A 13698-nucleotide genomic window follows, 5' to 3' on the forward strand; every position below is an offset into this window, starting at 1 on the left:
GTGAGCAAGGCCTCAAAAAAGCATTTATATAAGCTACCAAAGCTGCGAGCAAAGTTCAATATTATTGAAACAATCTTCCAACAACTTTCTGAAAAACAGGTGTTGTTCCCGCGGGAGAGAGACTCTACTGGGCTAAGGTTCCCGTGGTGGTTGCCTGGGAACCAAGGTGTGTGCGTGTGTGTGTGTGTGCATGTGTGTGTGTGTGTGTGTGTGTGTGTGTGCATGTGTGTGTGTGTCCATATGACAAATGAGGATGTACCTGAGATCAGTTTTTACACTAATTGTAGTCATTCCCCCATTCATTTCTTATGACCGGTCATTTTTGACCGGGAATACCAAGAGTGTACAAAAGTTGAATAAAATACCCAAAATTGTATGCAAATAAATACTATTTATTTTGTGTGTTGAAATCCTCTTTGTGGACAAAGTCATGGACTCTTAGGTCAATCTGATCAAATTAAGTACATTTTTCAGAGATAAAACTTTTAAATCGGACAGATTTGACTGGAACACAACATAAGGGTGACTACCTTCGACACTTGTACTATTTATGATTGTTCTGTTGTGGTCTGTCATCTTCCTCTGACAGCATAGTAGACAAGTAGGAGGCCTGGTTTGTTCAGTCCGCAAAGCTGCAGCTTGGCCTTTTTTAAATATTTTGCTTTATGACTAATGACATTCCCATCATCCCCAGCTGAGTCTGTGTTCCCTGCTAATGGGCATGCTAGCATGCTAAACAAAGATGCTAACATGGCTTTTCTTCTTGTTCTTCTGTTTTTGGTTTCTCACCAAACATGTCACTTCCTCTGTTGGTTGTTCCACAGAAATGACAGAATGGAAGAAGAAAATATTGCATATTTTGGAAGGATAGGGGGATGATACCAAAAAAGATTATGTTTTGGGTCAAGAAGTCTGTCAAAGTCAAGACGTCAGATGCTCTTTAATTGGAATTTCTTTATAAACTGACACAACTTCAGTTTGTGAAACCCAAAAGTGTCGTGTGCAGCCTGTTTAGAAGGAACAGAAGTGACGTGAGTCTAACTCTGATGTCTGGCAGGATGGGAGCTATTTCTAAAGTAATTTTAACACAGTAATCAACCACAAAGGGGAAACTGCAGCATCACCTACAGATCTGCTGCAGAGAAGAAAAGCCTCACACGACGTCCGCCTGCTGACAGAGAATGACACAAAATGTCTCTGCTGGGATTAATCTTTATTTCTGTGCTTCAGTTTGAAGGTAAAGATGTTTTCTTATTTAAATGTTCAGGATTTTACAGACGTTTGGAACTTTCATTCCTGTTAGATACATGGTAGAGTGGAAAATGGCCAAGACCCTGTTTTCCTGCTTTGATAAACTTTGATAAACTCTCTGTTGTGTAAATGAGCTGATGGTTGTGTGATGGTTGTGTCCTTTAACCCTCGTGTTGTCCTCCCATTTACTATGCACCTTTCATCCATTTTGTTTTCCCTTTTTGGTGAACATATATCTAACATATCTAACATATATTTTACACTTATTTTTGTAATTTATGGTATGATCGACCTCATTACATAAAGTTACACCTAATTTTTGAGTAAAAATAAGCAGAAATTCTGAATTATTTTCACTATGGTTATGATCACCGGCACAAAAGTCGATGGAATATCACTGGTGTATGTCAAAGTTTAGTCAGGATTTTTTTTTTTACCATTTCATTTTTTTGAATGGGAGCAAATAGTCACACCTGATGTCCTCCCGGGTCAAATTGACCCGGTCTTTGTTTGACTGTTTTATAAAGTATGAACTATAAAATGATAACACAATTCTGTTGCACCTTTTAGTCAACTTGTTTACAACACTTTACCACAAATTTAACATTCATTTTTGTAATGTATGGTATAATATGCCTAATTTCCATGAAATTATACCTATTTTTGAGTAAAAAATCAAGAATTATGAATTATTTTGACTATAGTGTAAAATTATCAAACCATTCTGTGTTATATATTTTTAACCAACTTCACTCAACCCATTAACACATATTTTAAACTTCTTTTGCACCTCTTATTCTTTTTATTATGCTGAATTTATGAACAATAAATCCTCATTTATATGAAATTATACCATGTTTTTGAGTAAAATAAGCAGAATTAACTAATAATTTTGGATAACCAAGGACTGGTATATGTCAACCATTAGCCAGGATATCTCCAAGTCAAAATTGACTGATGTAATATAATTTATTAATAAGAGATGACAAATAAATATGAATTGCAAAGCACATTTGTTTCAAAACCTCCCTTCTTTAGAGAAAAACTAACAACAGAGAAACTGTGTGTGTGGCTCTGTGTGTGTGTGTGTGTGTGTGTGTAGGTGCACATTTGTGTGTGTATGTCATTCTGTGTGTGTTTGTGTGTGTGCATGCATGTGTGCGTGCGTTTGTGTTTGTGTGTGTGTGTGTTTGTGTGTGTGTAGTCCTATGTAAGTAGATCAGTTTGTGATGAAATCAGGTTTACACATTTGTAGCTTTGTAGTTATGGGTGTGTGTGTGTGTGTGCGTGCATGCGTGTTGGTGCGTGTGTATCTAGGTAGATCTGAAATTGTGATGAAATCAGGTTTAAAAATCTGTTGCTTTGTAGTTTCGTGTGTGTGTGTGAGTGTGTAAGTGAGAGGGTGTTAGAGGTCTTTGTGCGTGTGTGTGTCTATAGCCCCATGTAGACTGCTTAGGTTTACACGTCTGTAGCTTTGTAGTTCTGTGTGTGTGTGTGTGTGTGAGAGAGAGAGTGTGAGTGAGTGAGAGTTAGTGGTCATGGTGTGCGTGTGTGTGCATGCGTGTTGTGTGTGTGTGTGTGTGTGTGTGTGTGTGTGTGCGTCTGTGTGTCTGTGTGTGAATGAGTGTTAGAGGTCATTGTTTGTGTGTGTGTGTGTGTGTGTGTGTTTGCGTGTGTGTGAGCGTGTGAGTGAGTGTTAGAGGTCTATGTGCTTGTGTGTCTATAGCCACATGTAGGCTGATCAGGTTTACACATCTGTAGCTTTGTAGTTTTGTGTGTGTGTGTGTGTGTGTGAGAGAGTGTGAGTGAATGAGAGTTAGTGGACATGGTGTGCGTGTGTGTGCGTGCGTGTTTATGTGTGTGTGTGTGGCCGCATGTAGGCAGATCAGACATTGCGATGAAATCAAGTTTACACATCTGTCGCTTTGAAGTTGTGGGTGTGTGCACACGTGTGTGTGTCCACAAGTGTGGTTGTGTGTGTGTGTGTGTCTGTGCCTCTGTATGTGCGCGTGTTTGTGTATATGTGTGTAGCGCCATGTAGGTTGATCAGAAGTTGAGATGAAATCAGGTTTAAATATCTATAGTTTTGAAGATTTGTGTGTGTGTGTGTGTGTGTGTGTGTGTGAGTGTCAGTGAGTATTAGAGGTCATTGTGTGTGTGTGTGTGTGTGTGTGTGTGTGTGTGTGTGTGTGTGTGTGGGGGGGGGGGGTTATTGTCATTGTGCTGAAAAGTGTAATAGTGTGACCCATTGCACCACTAAATGTGGCTCGGTCAAATTGACCCATATTTAATTTTACTTGCAAAGAGCATAGTAGGAAATCATCCATGTAATTTTCAGGAAATTATATGGAAGAAAACCAAAGTTATGACAAATTAACTTTTGAAGTCGGGTCAAAAAGACCCAAAGACAACACGAGGGTTTTAAACTCCACCTATGAGACACAACATTGAAGTATTCACATCACAACTAGATGCAGATACTACATGGATTGAACAGGATGATAAAAGTGCACATAATACAAAGCTGTAACCTAAAGAGCCACAATTCACTGATTAACTGAGACCAAACTGAAAATGAGTCTCTTATACGAAGACGACCACTAGAGGGCCGAGAGTGTGTGTGGCCGCATGTAGGCAGATCAGACATTGCGATGAAATCAAGTTTACACATCTGTCGCTTTGAAGTTGTGGGTGTGTGCACACGTGTGTGTGTCCACAAGTGTGGTTGTGTGTGTGTGTGTGTGTGTGTCTGTGCCTCTGTATGTGCGCGTGTTTGTGTATATGTGTGTAGCGCCATGTAGGTTGATCAGAAGTTGAGATGAAATCAGGTTTAAATATCTATAGTTTTGAAGATTTGTGTGTGTGTGTGTGTGTGTGTGTGTGTGTGAGTGTCAGTGAGTATTAGAGGTCATTGTGTGTGTGTGTGTGTGTGTGTGTGTGGGGGGGGGGGGTTATTGTCATTGTGCTGAAAAGTGTAATAGTGTGACCCATTGCACCACTAAATGTGGCTCGGTCAAATTGACCCATATTTAATTTTACTTGCAAAGAGCATAGTTGGAAATCATCCATGTCATTTTCAGGAAATTATATGGAAGAAAACCAAAGTTATGACAAATTAACTTTTGAAGTCGGGTCAAAAAGACCCAAAGACAACACGAGGGTTTTAAACTCCACCTATGAGACACAACATTGAAGTATTCACATCACAACTAGATGCAGATACTACATGGATTGAACAGGATGATAAAAGTGCACATAATACAAAGCTGTAACCTAAAGAGCCACAATTCACTGATTAACTGAGACCAAACTGAAAATGAGTCTCTTATATGAAGATGACCACTAGAGGGCCGAGAGTGACACACTCCCTCTCTGTCATTGTAAATGTAAAATCCCAATTCAGACCTGGACAATCTTTGTCAGTTCTTTGTTCATTTTGAAATGAAACAAAAACCTTACAGTTGTTAACTGTTGTTTACTGTTTAGTCTCCATGCAGATATTTTATATGTAATGTGTCATTTCTCACAGAACATGTGTTCTTTTCTTTCCAGCAGGTGTCAGAGGAGAAGTAAAACATCTCTACAGCAGAGCTGGACCTGATGCCATCCTGTCATGTGGCAGAGCATCATACTCTGATCCAACATGCTCTCATGTTAAGTGGTTTTTCGACAGAGATCAGTCTCAGTCTATCAATGAGGTTTCAGAAGGAAAAGTTAAGATGGACTCAGTCCGAGCTGTCAGGTTGAGTCTGGACACTTCCTGCTCTTTAACCATTAAAAACATCACTGCTGAGGATGCTGGTCTCTACACCTGTCGGCAGGAGGGACATGTTAATTATATAGATATATCTACATATCTAAGTGTTCTGACAGGTGAGTGTCATTATTTTCCTCCTTGTCTTTTTTAGAGGGGGACAACCAGTGAGACAGACAGGTGTCTGTCAGTGTCTTTATGAAGGTGAACAGTGATGAGCAGCAGCCATCATTCATCTAGTCAAAATGGAGACACTCCTTCCATTTAAGGAAGAGAAGATCATGTCCATAATAGTCAAAGTGAACTGAATGTCTCACTGTTTGAAGATGATCACAGAGCTCCTGCTCCTTCAGTCATGTAAAAAGTTCCCCTTCCCCAGTTTACACAGATCCACACATCAATCTGCTCATACATTTTCTTTACAGGTTTCACTTTTTCATGTGATGAAGTCATTTGTATTGTTGAAACAACACTGAAAGGTCTTGATTCCATTTATTTCAGTACACCTTCATATTTGAATGCAGTAAAACAATAAAGACAAAAGATGAAGAGAAACTTGTTCAGACCTTGTAGTAAAGTCCTCCAGACATTTTTCACACTGAGTGAACACTTATCTCTTGTTTTCTGTCAGTCTCTCCATCTCCACCAGACGCTGATCCAAAGAGGGACGGTGAAGTCACATTAGAGTGTTCTCTGTTCAGACACACTGATCTCCATCACTGTCCACAGATCAGCATCCGCTGGATGGATGAGACAAGAACTGTGCTGCTTGGTGAAGGTGAAGGGTACAAGTTCCATGGACAGAAGAACTGTGTGTCTTCTCTCACTGTGAAGCTTCAGAGCTGGCCACAACAGGAGATACACCTGTCAGCTGGTTGATAAGAAGAACAATGTGGAGATAGAAGCACCTGTCCTCACAGGAGACGATCAGTCAGACACACCTGGTCCAGGTATGATACACAGATTCTCCTGACAGTTTATCAAAGTTTCACACATTGGAATGAAATCATCATCACAACAGCCATATTAAAGATTGACACATTTCTATGTAACATTCTACACACCTACCAGTTTGTTGAATGAGATAGAAGCTGACTACGGACAGAAAAGTGATGTTAGGATAAGATGAAAATCCAAATGTTTATCTGATTCTTTTACATATTAATCCTGTAAATCACTTGATCATTAGATTGTTTGTTTTAAGACTTTCTCTGTCTGACTGCTGTCCTCTGACTACAGATCACTCTCCTGACCTACAGACCTACATCATCATCGGTGCAGTGGGCGGTGTGGTGGTCGTGGTGGTTGTCATCACCGCTGCTGTTCTCATCAAACACAGGAAGAGAGCCAAAGTGATAGTCGGTCAGTAAACTACAGTAACTGCAGTAACACATGAACATGAAGGAGTCTTTATGAATGTTAATGACTGTTATTAAGTTTTATTTGGTCAGTTATTTCACTTTTATTGCAACGTTGACATTTAGACAACAACTGACATTAACCAGGACAACAAACTCAAAGGAACTGTTAAGATTTATGTGATGATGTGTAAAATGTACAGAATGATGATATTTAATAACTAACCTCTGAATTTTTTACTTTTCTTCCAGATGGTCAAAAATCAGACCAACACACTGTGAGTAAATGTATTGGGACACAATCGCAATAAAAACATCAATACTTAGATACAACTAGAAGTATTGTATGTATTAGGGATGCAACGGTACAGTTTTCCCACGGTTCGGTATGCATCACGGTTTTTGGGCCACGGTAACAGTACAGTTTCAATATCTTAATATAAAACTACTCAGACTAGCAAAGGCAATATTGCATTGTAAAAATAATTGCACAATTCTTTGTGCATTGTCTGTGGTTACAGGAATTTGGATATTTGCTCTCTCTAGCTTCCATTCAGTAACTGCATGCACTAGTTCTTCAGCCAGGTGTTCACCTGTGTGGCTCTCATACAGTGGATGAGTCTGCAGCACAAAGCCCCTCATTTCCCAATCAAGTATCAGGGTTCTCCCCAGAAGTTTTTAGTGTAGTGGCGCACCGTCAGTCAGGGGGGAGGGGGGAAGAGATGGTCGTTATCGCCGTCAGCGGGGGTGACGAGCGTCCGGACGAACGGACGGACCAACGGACGCTGACGGCGATAACGACCGTCTCTTCCCCGGATGAACGGACGCTCGTCACCGTCAGCCGGGGGGCGCTTTTTTACGAGAAGATCGCGGCAGCCCACAAACACCCGCTATAAAGCAGCTAACATTGAAAATGAGTATAGCGGCGCAGCGCTGTTCACGGGAGGTCCAGCTATCGGTGGAGAGAGCAAGGTGGGGTGCTTACCTCAGTTCGTTTTCAATATCCCCCGGCATACTTCATAAAGTTCTGGGATCACTTTAATGAAGCGACGCCTGCGAGCTAGTTCAGGCAGTCAACTCGAGCTTCACTGCCATATACACACGTGATATGCTTCTCTCCACAGACCATCCCACAAACGCACCCTCTCTATTGAGCGGGTTATTTAAACGCATGAATTTCGCTTCTCTCCCTCTGGCTCGTCTATGCTGCTGTTGCTCTGCACAAGCATCACCGCCCGCTCTTTCAGCCCACCACCACCCCAGCATCCACCTGCAGGCTCTGTCTAGGGGGAAATACCTTTCATCATCACTCCCCAATATCTCATGTAAACATATCCGCGGGGAGCGGTGAGGTCAGAGCCTAGACGCCAAAACAAATCTAACAATGTTCTGCTTCTAATAAACATTTCAAACGTGAGTTGTCTGACTGAACTGCTAAAATGGGTGCGGGAGGGTGAGCCTAAACAATGTGCTGCTCTCATGCCTCTGCTCCTGAGGGGTTCACACAGCATGCGCGGCTGCACAGAGTTTTGAAAAAGTTTTGTGACGGGGAAACGTACCGAAAATGCTGTTGTTTGCCGTTGTGCATTGAACCGAACAGGGCGTATTGAACGGTTCGGTAAAATACCGAATATTGTTGCATCCCTAGTATGTATATGTTCTCTAAAAAATAAAAGCATGTTTACCTTTCCTTGTTTTCATATTTAGTTGATTTCTATTAATTTCAATTAAACCCAATTAAGTTTCCATTAAATTACTACAATGTACACCCACGCTCATTGTTATAAGTTATATTACGAAATGTAGAAAGTCTTTTGGTCTTTACTGTGAAAACAAAGTTAAATTGTAGCTGTTTGTGCTTCATGAATCATTGTTTTGTTTGCACTCAGGATGAGCCAGAGAGCAATCTGACCTACGCCACTGTTAGCCACACTATCCAACGGGCCCCGAACAAGAAACAGGTGAGAGACTTATAACACCTACGGATTTATTCAGCTGTGGTTTTCTGTTTTCTGTTTTGCTTTATGTACTCTGTGTCTTATGTCTCTTAGGTTTAATTCCTTGTGTCTTCTTGGTGTTCCCCTCCCTGTTCTTTACATTATGTTCTCTCCTCTGTATTTTCCCATTCCTCCTTTCCTGTCTGTCTCCCCCTGTCTGTCAGTATGGTTCCCTTCATGCCTTCTCCTGTGTCTTCCCCTCATTAACTCACCTGTCCTCCTCCCTCCTCTCACCTCACCTGTTCCTCGTCTCGTCATTAGTGTCTGTGTATTTAGTTTCTGCTGTCCTGCTTCTCTTTGTCGGTTCATCGTTCCTGTTTCTGTGTGCTTCTGTTGGAGAGTTGTCCCTCGTCTTTCCAAGCTCCTTTAAGTTTCTGGACGTTCCTTTTGTTTCCTTGTATTTTGCCTGCGTCACCTTTTGGTAGGTGTTTTGGATTTAAGTTTTTTTGCATTTTTTGATTTGTACTTTGCTGAGACTTTTCTGTTGCACTTTGTTGAGTCGTTTTTAGATGCTATCTGACCCCTCTGATCCTGCTCCTTGCTCAGCTGTGTTTGATTGGTTTGAGCCTGTCTCTCTGATGGCTTTAGAGAATGTGGTTGGCCAGATTAAGCCATCAGGCTCCTCCTGTGACACTGTCCCGCCTCACTTTTTTAAAGAGGTATTCCCTTGTATAGGGCAGTTGGTTCTAGCCATTATTAACAGCAGTTTGTCTTCTGGTATTGTCCCCCAAAGTTTTTAAACATGCTGTGGTGCAACCCCTGCTTAAGAAACCTGGCCTTGATCATGGTATGCTAGCCAATTATAGACCTATCTCCAAGCTGCCTTTTATTTCAAAAATCCTGGAAAAAGTCGTCCATGCTCAGCTAAAGTCGTTCCTGGATGAGTATGATGTCCTGGAGGTTTTCCAGTCTGGTTGTAAAACACGGCATAGTGCAGAGTAAGCTTTATTAAGAGTGTTCAATGACATCCTCCTGCCGGTTGACTCTGGAAACTATGTGATCCTTGTCCTGCTGGACCTAACTGCAGCGTTTGATATTGTGGACCACAATATCTTAGTGTCTCGGCTGCAGCACCTAGTGGGCATTAGTGGTAGCGCACTGGATTGGTTTAGGTCCCAACTTGCAGGAAGATCGATGTGTGTACGCCTTGGTGGCTCTGAGTCCTGCTCTGCTCCGCTGTCATATGGGGTTCCACAATGTTCAATTTTAGGGCCCCTGCTTTTCTCACTGTATTCCCCTGGGTTCCATCATGAGAAAACATGGCATCTTTTTTCACTGCTACGCTGACGACAGTAAGATGTATGTACCGTTGAAGAAGAAAGAAGACAGAAGTGATGTTTGGTCTGAGCAGCTCTTGGGCCCTTTGGCACAGTATATGAAGCCGATAGTCTTAAACTTGGGTTTTAAGATGGACAGTGATTTTAAATTGGACCGGCAAATTGGTGCAATAATGAAGTCTAGCTTCTTTCACCTCAGGCAGCTGGCAAAGGTAAAGCCCTTTCTTGCACAAAAGCACTTTGAAACAGTAATCCACGCCTTAATTACATCTCGGCTGGAATACTGCAATGCACTTTGCTTTGGAGTCAGCCAGTCCTCCCTCACACGTCTCCAGTTAGTCCTAAAACGCTGCTGCTCGCCTCTTAACTGGAGCACGTAAGAGGGAGCACAGTACTCCAATTCTGGCCTCCCTCTACTGGCTGCCTGTGCACTTTAGAGTTCATTTTAAGATTCTTTTATTTGTTTTTAAATCTTTAAATAGTCTCGCCCCGCCTTACGTCTCTGAGCTACTCCATCCCTACGCTCCTGCCCGGTACCTCCGGTCAGCTGACCAGCTGCTCCTGGAGGTACCGAGGTCTAAGCGGTAGCTCAGAGGGGAAAGAGCTTTTTCTATTGCCGGTCCCAAACTATGGAACGTCCTCCCAATACACATCAGACAAGCCCCCTCACTGTCCATTTTTAAAACGAATCTTAAAACCCATCTTTTTTCTTCGGCTTTCAACCCAGCATGAGACTCTGCTCTCGTTTTAGTGTTTTATCCTTTTTATTGTTTTAACATTGTCATTGTTGTTTTTTATATTGTCTTTTATGTTTTATGTTCTCCTATTTATGTACAGCACTTTGTCCCAGCTATGGCTGCTTAAAGTGCTTTATAAATTATCCTGCTTCCTGTCTGATCTGCATTTGGGTTTACCTTTTAGTTTTCCCTTTAACACCCCCCCCCCCCCCCCCCCCAAAAAAAAAAAATTAAAATTGTAAATGATGTAAAAGCTCTAATTTGTGTCACACAGGTGAAAGAGGAAGAGAAAGTCACTTATTCAACAGTCAAGACTGCAGTGAAGACAGAAGCAGACGATGATCCCAGCTGCCTCTACAGCTACGTCAGCGAGCCAAAATGAATCAGAGGGAATGAAACTTACAGTTATAATGTCGTAGTCAGAAAAACTACCAGTGTTTTCTGCCTTTTAGAAAGTGGACAGTTTGTGCCACAGTGTTCTTATTAAATGTTAAATATTAGTATTTGCTTCTAGCTTGTGTAGCTTTGCTGTGCTGATAGAAGAAATGTGGCAATTACTTAACCTGTTAACCCTAAGATGCATGAGTGATTGGACCCTACACGCTTCCATAAGTGGGTCAAAAATGACCCATATTTGAATCAATGTGTTTTTGTGCCATTTCTCTCATTTTTGTTAAGAAAAATCATCAATGTTATGATTTGCATTGTACACACAAGAACGATTTCATGTCTGACTTATTTTTATTTTTCACTTTTTAACATTTGGAACATATTCAAACATTTTGTTTTAATAACATTACATTTTGAACTTCCTCCAGTAAGAGCCCTTACAACTCTAAAATTGAAAGTCTTTTGAGCTAATGAGAAATTTGCTTAAGGTCTTGTTAAAGGAGCCATATGTAAGAATGTGGCCAAAAACGGTAACTACACTCAAATTCATAATACTGCGGCGAATCCTCAAGCTATGATGCTAACTTAGTTAGCCAAGCTTAACTTACCTGTCTAGGAGAAGAGTAACCAATTCTGCATCCATTTTCAAATTCCTCTCAGCTTTCAACTGTCTCCACTGTTCAAATGCATCTCCTATATAGACCCTCGCTTTGTCTCAAATTTTATCTCGGCGTTTTTGTGATTCATAATGAGGTCTTTTAGATTTCGTTGCCTCCGCCATTGTAGCTCAGTTGGAACTGGCAACCGGTGGTTGCTCGGCAGCTGAGACTCTACTGACTGTAATGATTTGTAGACGGCGGTGGGTGGGGCCACATGCCAAAACATAATTTCAAAACATCAACATGATTTGCGGTCTGCAAAAGATTTTTTTTAATGCGAATATTTTGGCTGTACTGTTGTTGTTGGTGAGTTCCGTATGTTATATGAACATTATTCCTGAGTCTCTGTGACATATTAGGATGATTTTACGGCCAGTTGCTTTAGATTTCTTACATATTGTACCTTTAAATATTAAAATTTACTCACATAATATTTAATATAAAAACCCAACCTGTAATTTCACCATCTGCCCGTGATTACATAACCTTATTACTTTACTCATTACAATCTCTACATTTTCTGTTATCTGTTGTTGTTCGTCTAAATTGTCATCTCACTCATTTACTCTGAATTATTTAGTTAATAAACATATATAACCATCTGTCAGTTATTTGTTATTTAATAGTGTACCTCCTACACTTTGATTTTTGTGTATCATTCAGCTTTTGTTTAATAAATCGTGACTTCCATGTGTTTGCTGCATTTGGGTCCTCATCTCCTTACCAAATTGTAAAAACACATTCACTAAAGACATAGAAAACCATACAATAAGCAGTCATGGCATTAAACACAAAAAGGATCACCCGGTTAAGAGACCAGAATACAGACAAATGAGGATGGAGGAATCAATGATCTCACCAAAACGCAATTTACTGGCCCAAATCGGAAATATGATGTAAGGAAAATGATATTGCAACATATGAAATATTCTTAAGAATATTTGGATCATTATAAGATTCAAATTGTCCCATAAAACAATATCGCAGAAAACATAAATACAGAGATCATCTGTGGATCCCCAGGGGGTTACAAAACACCTGCAAGAAGAAAAATACATTATACAAAGATTTCATAAGACTGAGAAGTAAAGGGGCAGAAAATAAATACAAGACATATAAGAATAAGTTAAGTAATATTATAGGGAGATTTAGAAAGGACTACTACAGTAAAATATTAGATGGTTAAATAGAATTAATGTTAAAGGACTCTGGAATATATTAAACAGTATTATTAGAAACGGTTCTTTACAAATAAGTTATCCTCAGTATTGATGATGATAAATTATAATATGGATAATGTGGCAAATGGCTTTAATAAATATTTTGTGAGTGTTGGACAAAACTTGGTGTAAAAAATCCCTGATAATTCTATAGAAAGGAATCCCATATTTATGTTTCTGACAGCAATGAAAGAGAAAGAAACTAATGATGTTGTTAATAAATGTAAAACAAGACATCTACTAACTTTAATGAAATAGAGGGGACAGTAGTGAAAATGGTTATTGTTTGGATTTCAGAACCACCAACATACATCTACAGCTCGTCATTCCAAACCGGTACATTTAAACAGGAGTCACTCATTTGCTTGTGAGCTAGTTGATCCTATGAGCTAAGGGGATTTACAGGACAGTAGCTAGTTTTTTTTTTTGAGGCTGTGTGGGTCATACACACAACACTTATTATTATATATGATTGGGATCCTGTTGCCATATTGTTTCAAAGATGTCAGGGAAGACGCAGAAAGACCAGTTTTCATTCTGGGCAGTGATGATTTGTCGAATTGTTCTTGCTTTATCAGATTTTACAATAATTCCTTTTAATGTATTAATTAAATACCCTTATTTGACCACATGATTGGCATTGAAAGTCTTTAGCTCACAGTTGCTAAAATGACTACCTTAGACACTTGTTCTATTTATGATTCATCTGTTGTGGTCTGTCGTCTTCCTCTGCTATCATAGCATGGTAGACGAGTAGGTGTATTTCCTAGGAGACCTGGTTTGTTTAGTCTGCAAAGCTGCAGCTTGGCCCTTTTTTTTTGTATTTTGGTTTATGATTAATTAATATTTCCATCATCCCTAGCTGTGTCTGTGTTTACTACTAATGGGCACGCTAACATGCTAAACAAATATGCCAACATGGCTCTTCATCTTGTTCCTCTGTTTTTCTCACAAAACATGTCACTTCCTCTCTTGGTACCACAGAAATGATAGAATGGAATTTGAGCATTTACGTTTTGGGTCAAGAAGTCTGTCAAAGTCAGGAAGTCAGATGC

The sequence above is a fragment of the Sparus aurata genome, chromosome 22 (assembly GCF_900880675.1).
Source record: "Sparus aurata chromosome 22, fSpaAur1.1, whole genome shotgun sequence".
NCBI classification, from domain to species: Eukaryota; Metazoa; Chordata; class Actinopteri; order Spariformes; family Sparidae; genus Sparus; species Sparus aurata.